Raw genomic sequence first — 16190 nt, 5'->3', positions numbered from 1 at the left:
GTAACCTGTAAGATGGCATTCACAAATCCCCAAAAGGTGACCAGAGAAGCTGCTTTAGAATAACAGGCTGCCTTGGGGACTCCAGCTGCAGACTGGCAGCTAATGGTAGATGATGGTATGTCAGGAAGAAACCTACTAGACACTGGTGTGCCCAGGGAGGTATTTATATTCCTTACCCCACAGATTCACTTGGGTTGCTTTCTTCTCCTAATGTTCTCCCCACTCACTCTCTGATTAATTAAGACCTTCTTTTCTTTAACACCCAACTTAAATCCTACCTTAGCTCTGAGGCCTCCAGGGTAGTCTTTCCTCTGAACTCCAACAATGCTAGTTGGTTCCTTCATTTGACCTGGAGAATATGCTATCTTATGCATTCTTTTCTCTCCTCCTTCAGATCATAAGTACCTGAAGGGTAGGCACTGCCCTTGTGTCCCTCACAGGACAGCTTCCCCCTCCTTGGGAAGTCAGTCAATAATTAGTGTTCAAGACAGAACAGAAAGTCCACTCCTCCTTTCATTCCTCAAATACTTACTGAGCCCTGTGCTTGGGGCAGAGGATCTGGAGGATGAAAGAGTGGTCATTGTCCTCAGGAAGGCCACAATCTTGAATCAAAACTTTACACGTTAAATTCATAATACCATTAGCTTCTGGTGGGTGTTGGGAAAAATGGGATGGGGGGCGGGGGAAGCAACAAAGGAGGCTTTGTTTAACCTTCTCAGTAATGTCCTTTTATACATAATTTAATTACCTGCAGAAAAAGAAAGTCTCCTGAGGGCATCAAACTGAGGCAAAGGTGGAGGAGAGAGGGCAATTCTGATAGGAGACAGAGAGGAATTTGGAGTGTGGGGAAAACAGAGGACAGGGCTTGGGAGAGAAGCAGGGGAGAGATAGGAAAATATGACCCTTCCCTTAGTCTCTCCGCGTCTTCAGTAGATTCTGTTCTCTGCCTCTAATTTTTTAAAAATAAAAGCCTTGATGCAACTGGATTGCTTGTGAGAACCAGAGAAAGCACAGGTAACACAAAATGAAAGTGCCCTCCCAGAGTTCAGCCACAGTAGTTTTGCGTGAATAACTACCATCTCTATATAGGTACCCAGACAGGGAACAAGGCACACGGTGCCAGCCTTCCTAAGGCTCCCAGTCTAGGGATGAGACAGATAATAAATAAGCAGAAAAGTAAATACATAATTTCAAATTGTGATAACTAACAGGAAGAAGAAATATCAAGAGAAAGTAATGAGCAGGGGGCCTACTTTAGATTTGGTATACAGAGAAGGCCTCTCTCAGGAGGCATTACCTCAGCTGAGACCTAAAGATTAAGCTGCCAGCAGTACAGAGCCTGGGTGGGAGTTGGGGAGAGTGCTCCAGGTGAGGGGAGCAATGAGAGAGAGAAAGATTAAAAAGAAGAAGAAAACATAAGGGGAAATATTAGTAGGAGATAGTACATCCCCTGAGGCCAGGGTAAATGACCTGCTCAATATCACACAGCTAGTCAGCGACAGATGAGAGGATCGCTGAGCTCTATCCTGAGAGATAAAACTGAACAGAAGGCTTCTGGGGCTTCAAGGAAGCATCTAGCAAGAGACCTAGGGACAAAACAACAGGGACAGGGACCCGGAGTACTTTCTAAGATCCTGGAAATTTTGTCAATATTCCAGTTTTAGTGATTTTTGTTAACCCCTCTCTGTTTCCCTGAAGGGGCTGACAGCAAAACCTTTGAATGAAAATCATGAGTATCAGATTAGTCAAAGCTTCCCGGGTGCCAGGCCATGGCCCCTTGTCTCTGGGGGCAGCAAAGAAGGGGGGACTGCAGGCCTGGATTCCACATCTCAGTCAATCCTGCGAAAGCTGAACCTCAAGACAAAGGGCAAAGGCTGACAGCTCCTGAAGGAGAGAAAAGCAAGCTGAATGCCTGTGTTTGTGGAAGAATCCAAAGCAGGAGGGCTAGATGGTTGGATACATGGTGGGGGATTGAAGGGATGGAGGGGGCTCAACAGTTTATCAGAAGACTCAGACAGAGGTTATCTTTCTGAAGGTCACATAGCAAAGCCAGGAGCAGAACCCAGGTCTGACACATTCCACAGCTTTTCTATTAAATCACTTCAAATGATTTCTCCCACAACTCCTCTTTAATGTTGCTGTTAGGTTGTTTGTAGAATGATTTTTTTTAAAAAGTGTGTGTGGGTGAGAAGAGTGTGAGTGTGTGTTGAAGAGAGACCCGATTAGATGAATGTGCTTCTGCTCTTTTATTTGCACATTTCCTCTGTGTTTACCTATGACTTCGTGGGATTATTCGATAAATGCATTTCTTGCTGATGAGGCAACCTAATTCCAGAGAATTCGGGGAAATCCCTGAACCTGAAGAGAGGGGCCTGAAAAATATTGAGAATCCCCTTCTGACCAGACCGTTTGGACTCTTGGGACAGCTGAGCAAGGGCAGAGAGGAAGCGTCCAATGGTGTCCATGGGCAGCCATCCTGAGCTGTAGGCTGGGCCTCCATGATTGAGGTTCTATGGGAATATAAGCCTGGAAGGAAAATCAGACAGTGACAGAGGTAGAGACACCAGTCTTCCAGTGTCAGAGAAGGACGAGGCAGCTGAATGCTGAAAGAGCAAGAACAGGATAAGAGATCTGGGCAGCTTGTCATCTTTTCCTGATCCATTCTTTCACTGTGTGGATTCCTTCAACTGAAATTGCTATCAATTCCCAGCTTCTCAAACACAGTATAGATGTTAAGAGCGGAAACTCTGAAGTCTCCAGTATCCTTGGCAAATCGCTTAACTTCTCTGAACCTGGTTTTCCCCATGTGTAAAACAGGAATAATGATGGTACTCATCTCATAGGATTGCTAATGAGGTTAAGTGGTATGGAAAGCAATTGGAACTGAGCCTGGAACACAGTGGGCCACTAGTGCACAGTATATATTATTATTTCTTACATTGAATGCAAATGTCAATGACTATTGAATGATCTATACCACTGTGTACTACTTTGAGGCCAAGTTACAGAACCACTGGCCTGGAAGGAATGCTAGAGATTATCTATTGCTCTTTTAAAATTTGAGACACGAGGAACCTAAGACCCAGGGGAGACAAGTGCATCTGAGGAGAAGGAAAAAGCTTGTGCAAAAGCAAAAGGTAGGAAAAGGAATGAAAACGGATTTAAAGTGGTTGTAAGCCAGACGAATGAGTGTGTGTATGCATGTGTTGGAGGGGTGGGGAGAAAGGAGGAAGACTGGAGGGTATATAAGGCTATAGAAGAAGCAAAGACAAGAATATGATGTGCTTTTGTGTCAAAGTCAGGAGTTTGGACTTTACCTAGACCAGTACTGTCTATTAAAAATATAATGTGAGTGGTGATCATTTTCAAATGTATAGAAATACCAAATCACTATGTTGTGTACCAGGAACTAGCACAGTGTTGTAGGTCAATTATATTTCAAAAACAAACAAGCAAACAAACTCAGAGAAAAAGAGATCAGATTTGTGGTTACCAGAAGAGGGAGGTGGGGGTAGGGGGAATTGGATGAAGGTGGTCAAATGTACGAACTTTCAGTTATAAGATGAATAAGTACTAGGGATGTAATGTACAACATGATAAAGATAATTCACACTGCTGTATGTTAAGAGAGTAAATCCTAAGAGTTCTCACCACAAGGGAAAATTTTTTCTTTTTCTTTCATTTTGCATCTATATGAGATGATGGACGTTCACTAAACTTATCGTGGTAATCATTTCATGCTGTATGTAAGTCAAATCACTATGCTGTCACCTTAAACTTATACAGTGCTGTATGCCAATATATCTCAATAAAACTAGAAGGAAAAAAAATAATGTGAGCCACATATGCAGTTTTAAATTGTCTGTTAACCACATTAAAAAAAGAAAAAAGCAACAGACAATATCAACTTTAATATTATATTTTATTTAAGCAAATATATAAAAATATCATTTCAACATGTAATCAATATAAACAATTATTAATGACATATTTTACATTCTTTTTTAGTACTGAATCATTGAGATCTGGCATGTATTTTACATTTATAGTGCATCTCAATTTGAACTAGCCACACTTCAAATGCTTAAGAGCCACATGTGACTAGTGGCTAGTGTATTTGTCAGTGCAGATCTAAGTGATGGGGAGCCACTGAAAGGTTTCAAGCTAGGGAGTGCCATGGTCTGATGTGCGCTTCAGAGCAAGAACTCTGGTGATGATGGGAAGGGTGGATCGCGACAGGGACTCCTCAGGAGTGCTATGTATAATTGCGCAGGTTGTATGGTACAAGAAGCATGAAAGGGGGCTGAAATCTAGTCCACCTTCCACTTATCATGCCAAGTACTGGCCCAACACTGCCAGCTCAGAGGAAAGTGAGCCTTTCCTTAACTGGTTAGCCCAGAGGCAATGCCTGTTTCCTAATCTTCACAAAGATGCTATATGTGCTAGCAGTAGCCCTGGGGAATACCAGACCAGTGTTGGAGGTACAAACCTCATTCCACAACTCCAATGGATAAGAAATATCACTGCTCTTTATAAATCAGAGTTAATTCCATTTTGAGCTCCCAGTCCCATAAGTCCGGAGGGAAACTCAGCCCAAGTTATTCTCGGGACCCCTGACTCTGATTTGTGCCTAGGTTCTGGAATTCTATATGCACCAGCACATGGCAGTATGGCCCTCTAGTCATCACGCCATCTGCTCACACTGGTAAATGTTGACATACACATTGACCCCTGTGCAGGGCCCTTCAGGTCCGGCAGCACTGTGATGCTTTTGTGAAAAACTTTTGCTTCCGGTCCCAACTTCCTAGATTCCGTACCTCACCACTTCTCACTAGGGCCTTCCCCATACGCTACCCAGAAGCCAGGCCAGGCTCTGCCACTCTGGAATCCACAGAGCTCTTTCTCTCCTTCCTTTATATTGGAGAAATCTCTTTTTTAATCTGGGAAAATCCTCTTCCCTTTCTATTTATTCCAAGATGTTTTTTCTTTACTGCAGATTTTTTCCTCCCTCTGGGGCTCAAGGCTCTTGTGAACAAAAGCCAGCCAGTACTGTGGGAAATGTCAGTTTTCTGCCCTTCTACAAACCTCCTGGTGACCAAGAGGGCCAGAACCTGCTTAATGGAAGAAAATAAAAGGAGGAATATATGGGGTGAAAAAATATATATATAAGCATATTAATCTCCTAAAATATTATCCAACTAGAGAGCAACAGGAACTCTCGTACACCACTAGTGGAGGTATAAACTGGTACAACCTCTCTGGAAAATAATTTAGCAGTATCTGTTAAAGATGAACATATGCATGTCAGAAATATAATCTATAGGTATACATCAAGTATAAATGAGCGCTTATGGCCACCAAAAGACATGTATAAGAGTATTCGTAGCAGCACTATTCTTAATAGGCCCAAACTGGAAATAACCCGAATATCCATCAACCATAAAATGTATGATTTAACATACAATGGAATATTATACAGCAGTGAGAATAAAACAACACACAACAACATGATTGATTCTCACAAACATAATGATGAGCTAAGGAAATTAGGCACAAGAAAATCATACAGTATGATTCTATTTATACATAAAGTTTTTAAAATGGCAGAGCCTAGCTGTGGTGTTGAGAGCCAGTAGTATAGCGGTCACCTACAGGGAGAAGGGAAGGGGTAGTATTTGAGAAGAAGCACGAAAGAGGGCCTTTTGGATGCTGGTAATGTTCTGTTTCTTGACCAGGGTAAGTTCAGCTTGTGGTAATTTATCAATAATATATTGGGCTTAAGACATGGAAGCAACCTAAATGTCCATCAACAGATGAATGGATAAAGATGTGGTACATATATACAATGGAATGTTACTCAGCCATAAAAAAGAATGAAATAATGCCATTTGCAGCAACATTGGTGGACCTAGAGATTATCATATATTAAGTGAAGTAAGTCAGACAGAGAAGACAAATATCATATGATATCACTTATATGTGGAATCTAAAAAAAATGATACAAATGAACTTATTTACAAAACAGAAATAGATTCACAGACATAGAAAACAAACTTATGGTTACCAAAGGGGATAGCAGGGAGGGGGAGAGATAAATCAGGAGTTTGAGATTAACATATACACACTACTATATATAAAATAGTTAAACAATAAAGACCTACTATATAGCATAGGGAACTATAGTCAATATCTTGTAATAAACTATAATGGAAAAGAACCTGAAAAAGAATATATATATATATATATATATATATATATATATATATATATATATATATAGTTATAACTTCGCTGTACACTTGAAACTAACACAACATTGTAAATTAACTATACTTCCATAAAAATGCATAAAAATAATAATATATTGGGCTTATAATTTTGTGTGTTTTTGTGTATATAGCCAATACAAAGTAGAAAGTTGAATAAAAAAATAAAAATATCAGCCTGTCACACCAATTAGCTGACTGTAGCAATAATCCAGGTGGTAAAGAATAAAGACCTGAATAATTTAAGATCGTGGAAATAAGGAGGGAGAAGCAAGGATCAATGAATGATTGGATGTGGACAGTATAGAGGGGGAGGGGTCAAAGACAATGCCTGGGATTTGGGCTTGGACAACTGGGCAAATGATGGTGTGATGGTTGAGATAGGGATCATTGGAAGAGGTAAGACTAGGTGAATGAATGGGTAATGAAATCCGGTTGGCACATGATGAGCTCATAGTGTCTATGGGACATTTATGTGGAGAGGCAGTGTGGCATGGGGTTTAAAAGTGAGGGTTGATTTTTGATTCTGGATATGATCGAGTAAACACACACCTCTCTTTATCAACTACCGAACTTGACTCTAAAACTTGTACAGAAAGCATGAGCAACTCTTTAAGAACTCGGCATATATCAGCAGACAAATCAGAGAACACTAGAAATAAAAGTAACACCGAACTGGTGGTAAGTTTACCACTTTTGTTCCTCCAGCATCTCCCACCACAAACTCAACACATTCTGAAAACTGCAAGTGAGCAGAGTGGTGCAAAAGGAGATCCAGGAGGAAGCCTCTAGTTCTGGATGGAGGAGCAGCAAAGGGAAATCCTAAGCCCCAGATAGAGTGCAGAAAATACACGGGTGCTTTCTTCTCCCTCCTCTTTTTTCTGTTCCCTCACTCCCCGGTCACCAGGTAGTCCCACGGCCGGGTATGGGAAATGGCAGAAGCCAAAAACTCTGAAGGAGAAGACCCTTCCTCTCTCTTCAATGCACCTGAAGCTCTAAGAGGGAGAGGCCCAAACCCGGGGCTTTCTTTTTGTCTCTGTCACCCCCTTCCTTGTCCCCTCCCACTTGTCCCCTCCCAGTCCCAGCGCAATCCTGGACATGCGTTCTTTCTAGCCCAGAGAACCAAACATGGAAGCCTGGGGAACGAGGAAGTACTGGAAAGATAACGAAGTATGAGGAGCTCAGGAAAGCCGCCCGATAGAGCTGTTTCCTCTTGACCCCTGGGCGCATTAAACTGCTCCTAATTAGCATAACGCAGATGGAAAACTGAACTAACGGTTCTTCGTGAGGACCCAACTGACTACTGGTTGGCGAATGCATAGGAAAGACCTGCTTAACGGTGCACAATTTAAAAAACCCTGACATTGGCAACACAGCCTCCAGAAGGAACAAAACAAAAAATGACAACATCCTTCATAGGAGGGGGTGAGGGGTGACTATAAAGGGATAGCGCCAGGGCGGTTTTGGGGGATGATGGAACTGTTCTGTATCCTAGAACTGAAAATCAAACGAAGAAAAAGTCAATTTTATTGAATAATAGTTTTAAAAATAAAATGAAAAAAAAAGTGAAGGCTCTAGAGACAGGACTGCCTGGATTCAAATTCTGGGACCCTACTTACTAGCTGTGTGACCCTGAACAAGTTACCACCCCGCTGGGCTTCAGTTCCCTCATCCATTAAATAGGGACAATCACTCCTAATTTAATAAATTAGGAGTTTGGGATTAACAGATCCACACCACTATATATAAAGTAGATAAACAACAGATTTACTGTACAGCACGGGGAACTATATTCAATGTCTTGTAATAACCTATAACAGAAAAGGATCTGGGGGAATTCCCTGGTGGTTCAGTGGTTAGGACTCCACTCTTTCACTGCAGAGGGCCTGGGTTCAATCCCTGGTCAGGGAAAAAAGGATCTGATATGTATCTATATATCTATCTATCTATATCTCTATATATCTCTATATATCTATATATATCTGAATCACTTTGCTGTACACCTGAAACTAACACAATATTGTAAATCAACTATACTTCATTTTAAAAATTTAAAAAATAGGGACAATCACGGTTCTTGCCTCCTAGAGAGATTGTGGTGGTAAAGGTTCAATGAGGTAATACATATAATGTGTTTAGAACAGTGCCTGACGCAGAGTATATGTTCAATAAATGCCATGACAGATCATCATAAGGGCTTGGGGCACAGGAGACAGGTGAGAGGACTGAAGAAATCACCGGGTGAATCACTGCTGGGTGTATTTCAGTATTTGTAACCCTGGGAAGAATAGCTGCTGTGACCTTTTACTTTTAAGCCATCCAATCTGCCCAACCACCACACTTCTTCACTTCCCTCCTGACCTCCTTTCAGTTTTCACACAGTTCCTGAGTCTCTATTTTTCGCCCTAGGCCTGCCCTTCAGTTCATTGACTGGTTATGATCTCTCCAAACTAAAGTATTCTCTAAGTTGTTCTCTACCTTGGCTGTAGATCAGAATCTCTCAGACATTCTTCAGAACTATTGGCCTGGACTAGAAAAATGTCAGTGTCATAAAAGACCAGCAAAAAGGCCGGGGAACTGTTCTAGATGACAGGAGACTAAAGGATAACTCCATGCAATAAGTGGCTTTTGGATGGGATGGAGGGGAATGTCTACGGAAGTCATTATTGGGATATTTAAGGAAAATGAGTATGAATTTTATGTGGAAGAATGTCCTTGATCCTAGGAGATACACACTGAGGTACTTGAATATCCTGATGTCTGCAGCTAACTTTCAAATGGTTCAGCAAAATAATAATTATTATGTTATGGAATAATAATCATACTTTCACCATTTTTTTAAAATACATAAACATGTATCCCCACATGTTTCACCATTTTAGTCAGTTGTGTGCTAGATAGATAGATAAAGCAAGATTGCAAAATATTAATAGTTGGTGAAACTGGATAAAGGGTATATGGGTACTCATTGTGCTAATCTTATAACTTTCTGTAGGTTTTAATTATTTTCAAAATAAAAAGGAGTGATAGACCGTCTCTTGAAGATTTTTCAAAATACACATGCCTGTGTTGCTCCCTCAAACTAACGAACGAAGACCTTCCCTGGGCAGGACCTAGGGATCTGCATTTTAAAAGTTCTGGGCCACCCCCCTCCCCAGTAAAGAAGCACCACTGTGGAACTTCATCTCAGACCCAGCTCTACCTCCTCTGGTTCTTGGTTTCCTTCAGGACCCAAACCTCGGCACTAGTTCTCTTTGGCAATGTTGCAGCTAGGCCTTCCTTTGTAAAGCAGGTGCAGCTAGGGAGTGGGAGTGGTGAGAAGATGAGGTGAGGGTGAATCTGGGGGTACTCCAACATTTATCAGATGGGCAGAGAAAGAGGATTCCATGAGGGACTGAGAAGGAAGGGCCAGGGAAGTAGGATGGAAACCCCAAGAGTATACTCAAAGGCAGATAAAGATATATGACAAATCATTCTAGGTGTGCCTGGTCTAGAAGCTGCATCACGATGAGAAGTAAGTTGCTATATCAGTTCAGAAGTGGGCCCTTCGTTGCCAGAGGAGATTTCCCTGGCAAGCCCCCTCTTCCCTCCCGCAGACAGTCTTTGCCACAGGGCTGGCTGACAGGCACCTGAAATCTGACAGGAGAAATCTGTTTTTCAAAAGCAAGGTTTCTGGGAGACAGATGCTATCAAACCCCAAGAGGAAGGTTAGCAGGTCAGTCTGTTTGACTTTGCTTCTGCCTCCTGCCGGGTTCTGGAAAAGGATTTATATTTCCTGGGAGGTGTTGTGTGAAACCCCTTCAGGGTCAGAAAAAATACACCCATTTGTCATTTGGGGGTTGGGGGGAGCATGGAATCTGGAGTCGACTGTTCTTAGCATCTGGTGAGTGAGAGTGTGAAATACAGGCGGTGAGACAAAGTGCAGCCATAGGGAAGGCAAGTGGAAACCTACCACTCTCCCCTTTACCAATTGGCTCCATCACAGCTGGGGTTTTCCTGACAGTCATCCTTTACCTCCCCCACCTGCCCTCCAAGAGATGTGCTGGCCCTGATGTGGATAAATCCTTTTACCTGTCAGTAAAGTCCAGTGAGGTTGGCATTTTAAAAATGAAAAATGAAAGGGAGGAAAAAACCAGAAATAAACAAAGGAAGTAAATAACAGTTGAGCAGCACTCCCTCCAATCTATCCATCTCACAGCAGATCGAGTGAACATTCCAGAACGTAAATCTCACCCTGAAACTGCCGGGCTTCCAACCTTTCAAATGGTTTTTCATTGACCTTAGAAGTGAGTCCAAAATTTTAAACATGATATACAAGGCCCTTTGCAATCGGATGCCAGCTGACTTTTCTAGCTTTGTCGCCCATCACCTCCCCTTCACACACTCTGTATTCCAGCTACATATGTCTCCCCACTTCCTAAACAAGCCACGCTTTATTCATCTCTGAACTTTTGCACACGTATGGCCACCCACCAGCCACTTAAATCAAGCACAGTAGTTAAGAGTACAGACTCCAGAATCAGGCTGCTTGGGCTTAATCCCAGTTGTGGGCAAATTTCTGACCTTTTTTGCTTTCATTTTTTTCAGTTGCAAAGTGGGGCTACCAAGAGGGGTGCTGTGAGGATCAGATGAGAGACATGGCACAGAATCAGCACACAATCCACGTTAGCTGTTGCTCAACAAACATCAGTTGGCTGGCTGCCCAGTAGGTGGGAGGCCCTTCGCATCCATCCATCCATCCATCCAAATAAATAAATAAATAAATAAATTTTTATTTATTTATTTAACATCTTTATTGGAGTATAATTGCTTTACAATGGTGTGTTAATTTCTGCTGTATAACAAAGTGAATCAGCTATATGTATTCATATATCCCCATATCTCCTCCCTCTTGCGCCTCCCTCCCACCCTCCCTATCCCACCCCTCTAGGTGGTCACAAAACACCTAGCTGATCTCCCTGTGCTATGAGGCTGCTTCCCACTAGCTATCTATTTTGCATTTGGTAGTGTATATATGTCCATGCCACTCTCTCACTTCGTCCCAGCTTACACTTCCCCCTCCCCGTGTCCTTAAGTCCATTCTCTACGTCTGCGTCTTTATTCCTGTCCTGCCCCTAGGTTCATCAGAACCATTTTTTTTTTTAGATTCCATATATATGTCGCATCCATTTATTACATGCTACTTCCAGTCTAGAGGAAAGGCAGACATGTAAACAGGACGTTATAATACAGCGTGATCAAAGTGAGGATGGAGCTGTGTGAGCCAGAAGGAGCAACTTGTGGGTTCCCTCCCTTCCACCCTTTCCTCAGCTGGATTCACCTCAGATGACACCTCAAATTCAGTTTTCAGCCAGGCCCTGAGGCTTGAGAAAGATAGGAGAAAGTAAAGAATTTCCAACCTAGGGCTGGCATTCAGACTTTAGGCACCAGTACAACCCTACTGGCTGTTAAAATATTGAAATAACTTTCATACTCATTGACAAAGGCCCTGAGCACCCCAAGTGTTCCATAATGCCTCCGTCCCCTCTGCCTCGTGCAGCCTGGCTCTGGGGAACACTGAATGGACACCATCAGGGACCACCCTTATTCCCCCCAGGGCACATGCCTGCCAGCTTGTCTGGAGGTTTTTTTTCACGCTGGTTCCCCTCCCCCCTAACCCCCAGGACCCACCCTCCGTCAGTCGTGGCCCTGGGGACTGTGAGCAAATGTGAGTTACCAGTTTGTCCCCTGAGGATGCATTCTGAGCATCACCTCTACTTGAACTTGGGGATACTCCCTGTTCCATGAGTCCCAGGAGCTGTGTCTGCTTGTTTGTTGAGATGACTGCTGCTTTGGGGGTAGCTTTTGGCCTTCTTCTGGGCCCTGGCCTATGCCTGCAGTACCCTTTGGAAATCTCTGCTTTTCCACCAGCCTGGATTCCTTCCAGCCAACCATCCATCCCACTCCAGAGGTTCCTGTCGCCTCCTAGATGTGTCTACTCCATTCTGCACTACACCAGGACTTATCCTGACAAGTGACTTTATGGACAAGGCCCCGGTATTCTATGAAGCAGTACAGAGTGAGAGCTTTGGAGCCAGGATTATCTGGGTTTGAATACCAACTCTACCACTTCTAACTGTGCAAGTTCCTCAGCTTCTCTAGGCCTCAGTTGCTTCATCTGCAAAGTGGGACAATAGGAGTACCTACCTCATAGAGTTGTTGGGAGGATTAAAGGGCAAAATAGTGGAAAGCACTTAGATGAATGTCTGGCATATAGTAAAAGCTCAGTAAATGTTAGAGATTTATTATTATTATTTTGCATTGAAGCTTTAATGGGCACATTTAGGTATATTTTTAAACATTTTCACCTTGCTTGTTGCCTCTTTGCACAACACCTCCAGAGAGGTAGATATTGAAAGATATTGATTAGCATCCTGATTTTTGAGGTGAGGAAACATACTTGGCTACTATATCAAGTGATGAAGTGATATTAAGTGGCCATGGTTAAAGACAAATTTTCTGACTCCCCATTTAATGTTATTTGTCCCCGTCAGGGAACACTGAAATAGGTGGATAGTTATTCATTCAATAAATATTTATTGAATGGCTACCATGTACCAGGCACAGTGCTGGGCACTGAGGATACAGTAGTGAACAAGACAGGCAGGTCCCTGTGCTCCTGGAGTTACCATTCTAGAGGGAAGAGACAGTCAATAGGCAAGTAAATTATGATAAAGAGGATGTATCAGTGTGATGAAAATAAAGCAGGGTCATGTAATAAAGAGTAACTGTGGCAGATAGGGTGATGAAGGAAGTTTTTTCTGAGAAGGAGACTTTTATGACAAGAATGGGGGTGAGCTGAAAACCTTTTCCCCTTGGATACGTAGCTGGGATCTGGGAGGGAAGTTCTCATAAAGAAGGAGCTCCCAAGGTCCTGCTCTGGGCCACCACAAACAAGTGGAAGGGACAGGAGGGAGGGCTGCAAGTTAAAGGTGGCTGAGAGCCTGAAGTCAGAAAGACTTGCTGAATTGGAGACTTTCTGGAAAGAGGCAGAGGAGCAAAGAAACTTGTGAACAGGGGAAGGGGATTTTTTTTCCCTACAGGTATTAAGTTTAAATATATTTAAAAATAAACTTTATTGTTCTAATTTAGATAGAATAATGTTAACTAATTTTAAGTGTACAGTTTGATCAGTCTTGAGAAATGTATACACCTATGTTAAATGTATACATATCCCCTATCAAGATACATAGTTCACATTTCCACAACTCTAAAATGTTCCCTTCATGACCCTTTGGAATCAATTCTGGTCAGCTAGTTTGTAGAATGTCCCTCAATTTAGGTTTATCTGGTAGTTTCTCATGATTAGACTGGGATTATGGGTTTTTGGCAAGAATGCCCTTCTGTTGACATTATATCAGGAGGTACATGATACCAATGTGTCTTTACTGATGGTGTTAACCTTGATCACATAATTAAGGTGTTACTGGTGGGCTCATCCATTGTAAAGTTACTCTTTCCCCTTGGTAAGTAATAACTATCTTGGGGGAGATACTTTGAGACTACCCCATAAAGATTTAAATTGGCTTTATATGAAACCTATATGTTGAATTAGAAAGTGTTTTATTTTACTTAGTTTTACTAGTTAGGAGCATGGTCTATTTTTCTATTTACCTGTTCTTCTTTTTCTCATTCATGTATTATAGTTGTTTAATAAACATGGATTCTGAATTAATGGGAAGACAGTGTGATAGAACGGAAAAAGCATAGTGTTTGGCATGAGGCAAACCTGGATTTGAATCCCAACTCTCCCACTTACTGATGTATAACTTTTTAAAAAGGCCTTTAAACCTGACCCTCTAATTTCACAGCTGTAAAAAGCAGCTAATAACAAACCATCTCACAAGGTTTTTAAAAGAACTAAAGCACCTGGTAGTGTCTGGCACTCAGTAAGTTCTCTGTAAATGTCATTTCTTGCCTTCCTTAGTACCTAGGTGTTTAATATTATTGTCACTGTGGTAATTAGACTCTCCTCTTTCTGGCTGGGTGGCTCTAGGATACAGAAATTCAATCAATTCTTCCAGATTTTTTTCATGTTCTGATACCACAGAGACCTTAGTGCAGTGGAACTGCTGGACCTTTTACATGTCTCTGAGTCAGTGAGGAGAAAGCAGCTGCACTTGTTTTATAGTTGATGGCAAATTCTTACAGCTCACAAGTAAATTCTATCCTATACCTTTGCAAAGCTCATTCACTACCTCTCATACTTGGGGATTTGATTTTCATGGATGTACAAAGATATCATTTGCAAAGGTGGCATTTTTATTTTTACTACTCCTATATTTCTACTTTTTACTTTTCTTCTTCCATTATTAGAACTATTGTAAAGTAGAATTTTAACCGGGGCAACCTTGTGTGGTTCCTGTTTTCAACCAGAATTAATCTGAGCTTTCTTTGGAAAGATATACTCTTAAGTTAAGCAAGAGAGAGAACACTGCAATACCCCTCTCCTCACCCCTGATTGTTTTTTAAGGTTTAAGTGAAACTTTGCTTTCTCTGTCTTTTGTTTCCTTGCTCCAAATTTTATTTCCCCTTTCCTAAACTTGTTTGATTTGTTATTTGTTCCCTCCCGAAGTTCTCTAGGCAGGGATTTAATTCATTGTTGCTTTTTTGTACTGATGAAGGCTTTCAGGGCAATACATTCTCTAAGTACTGCCTTGGCAATCTCCCATAAAGTGGTCCTCCCATAAAATGTCTTACCAATTTTTCCTTTTACCTCATGCTCCATTATGTTTTGGCCTGGCACTATTACTAATCCTCTGTATCACAATATTTGACATTTTGATACTCTGCATTAATTTTGATTTCTTAAATGGTACATTAAAGCTATTGATTTTGGGAGTTTGGGATTAGCAGATGCAAACTATTATAGATATAGGATGAATAAACAACAAGGTCCTATTGTATAGCACAGGGAACTATATTCATTATCCTGTGATAGACCATAATGGAAAAGAATATGAAAAAGTATATATGTATAACAGAGTCACTTTGCTGTACAGCAAAAATTAACACAACATTGTAAATCAACTATACTTCAATTTAAAAAAAAAACTATTGATTTTGATTACCAGGTTTTTTCTGCTGCCCCCTTAAGTTTTGCCCCTGAGGAAAATGTCTCTCTTGCCTCACCTCAGCCTAGGCCTGGCCCTGTGGTAACCTCCCAGATGAGTTTTGCTCACAACTTTCTTGTGAAATGGAGGCCTGATGTTCAGAAAGACTAAAATTGTCAGCGATATCAAACCAGTGACACTGCCTGCCAGGAGATAATCCTGTTTTCCTTCTCCTTCTGCTCCTGTCGTCCCTTTCCTACTGTGTGTGGGGCTTTCAGCTCAGCAGCAGCCCTTGTCCATTTCCAGCTGCTGGCAGTGAGCATGGCCACATTGCTCATAGGATGCCTGGGATCACTTCCCCATTTAGAGGGGTGAAAGGTCAGGGTCTCACCCTCCAGGAATAAACCCCAAGGACTGCTGAGCTCCTCCAGACCCTTGTCAGGGCCCTGTCTGGCCCAAAGCATTCCTTTCTCTGCTGGAGTCTATCAGTTAGCTCTGGCAAAAATCAAGTTTCCTCACCCTGATCTTACCTCATCCACACAAGTTTCCCTGAGAAATTATGGAAGAGAAACTCTTAGAATCCTCAAATGTCAGAGCTGGAAGGGCCCTTAGAGACCATTTTGCCCCAATGGCCCTCATTTAACAGAATATATAACTTCCTTTGCTCTATTTCCACGTTCCGAAGAATCCCCAAGGCCACCTCATAATAAAAATCAGGAGTAAGTCGAGAGCCGAGTTAATCAAGGAAGTAAACTGCTATGGGACCCAGCTGTGCTCAGGGAGTCCTGAGTCATCAGAAATGCAGACCTGGTCCCGGGATTTGTTTATTAAG

The sequence above is a fragment of the Eubalaena glacialis genome, chromosome X (assembly GCF_028564815.1).
Source record: "Eubalaena glacialis isolate mEubGla1 chromosome X, mEubGla1.1.hap2.+ XY, whole genome shotgun sequence".
In the NCBI taxonomy this organism is placed as follows: Eukaryota; Metazoa; Chordata; class Mammalia; order Artiodactyla; family Balaenidae; genus Eubalaena; species Eubalaena glacialis.
This window is presented reverse-complemented; position numbering follows the sequence as displayed.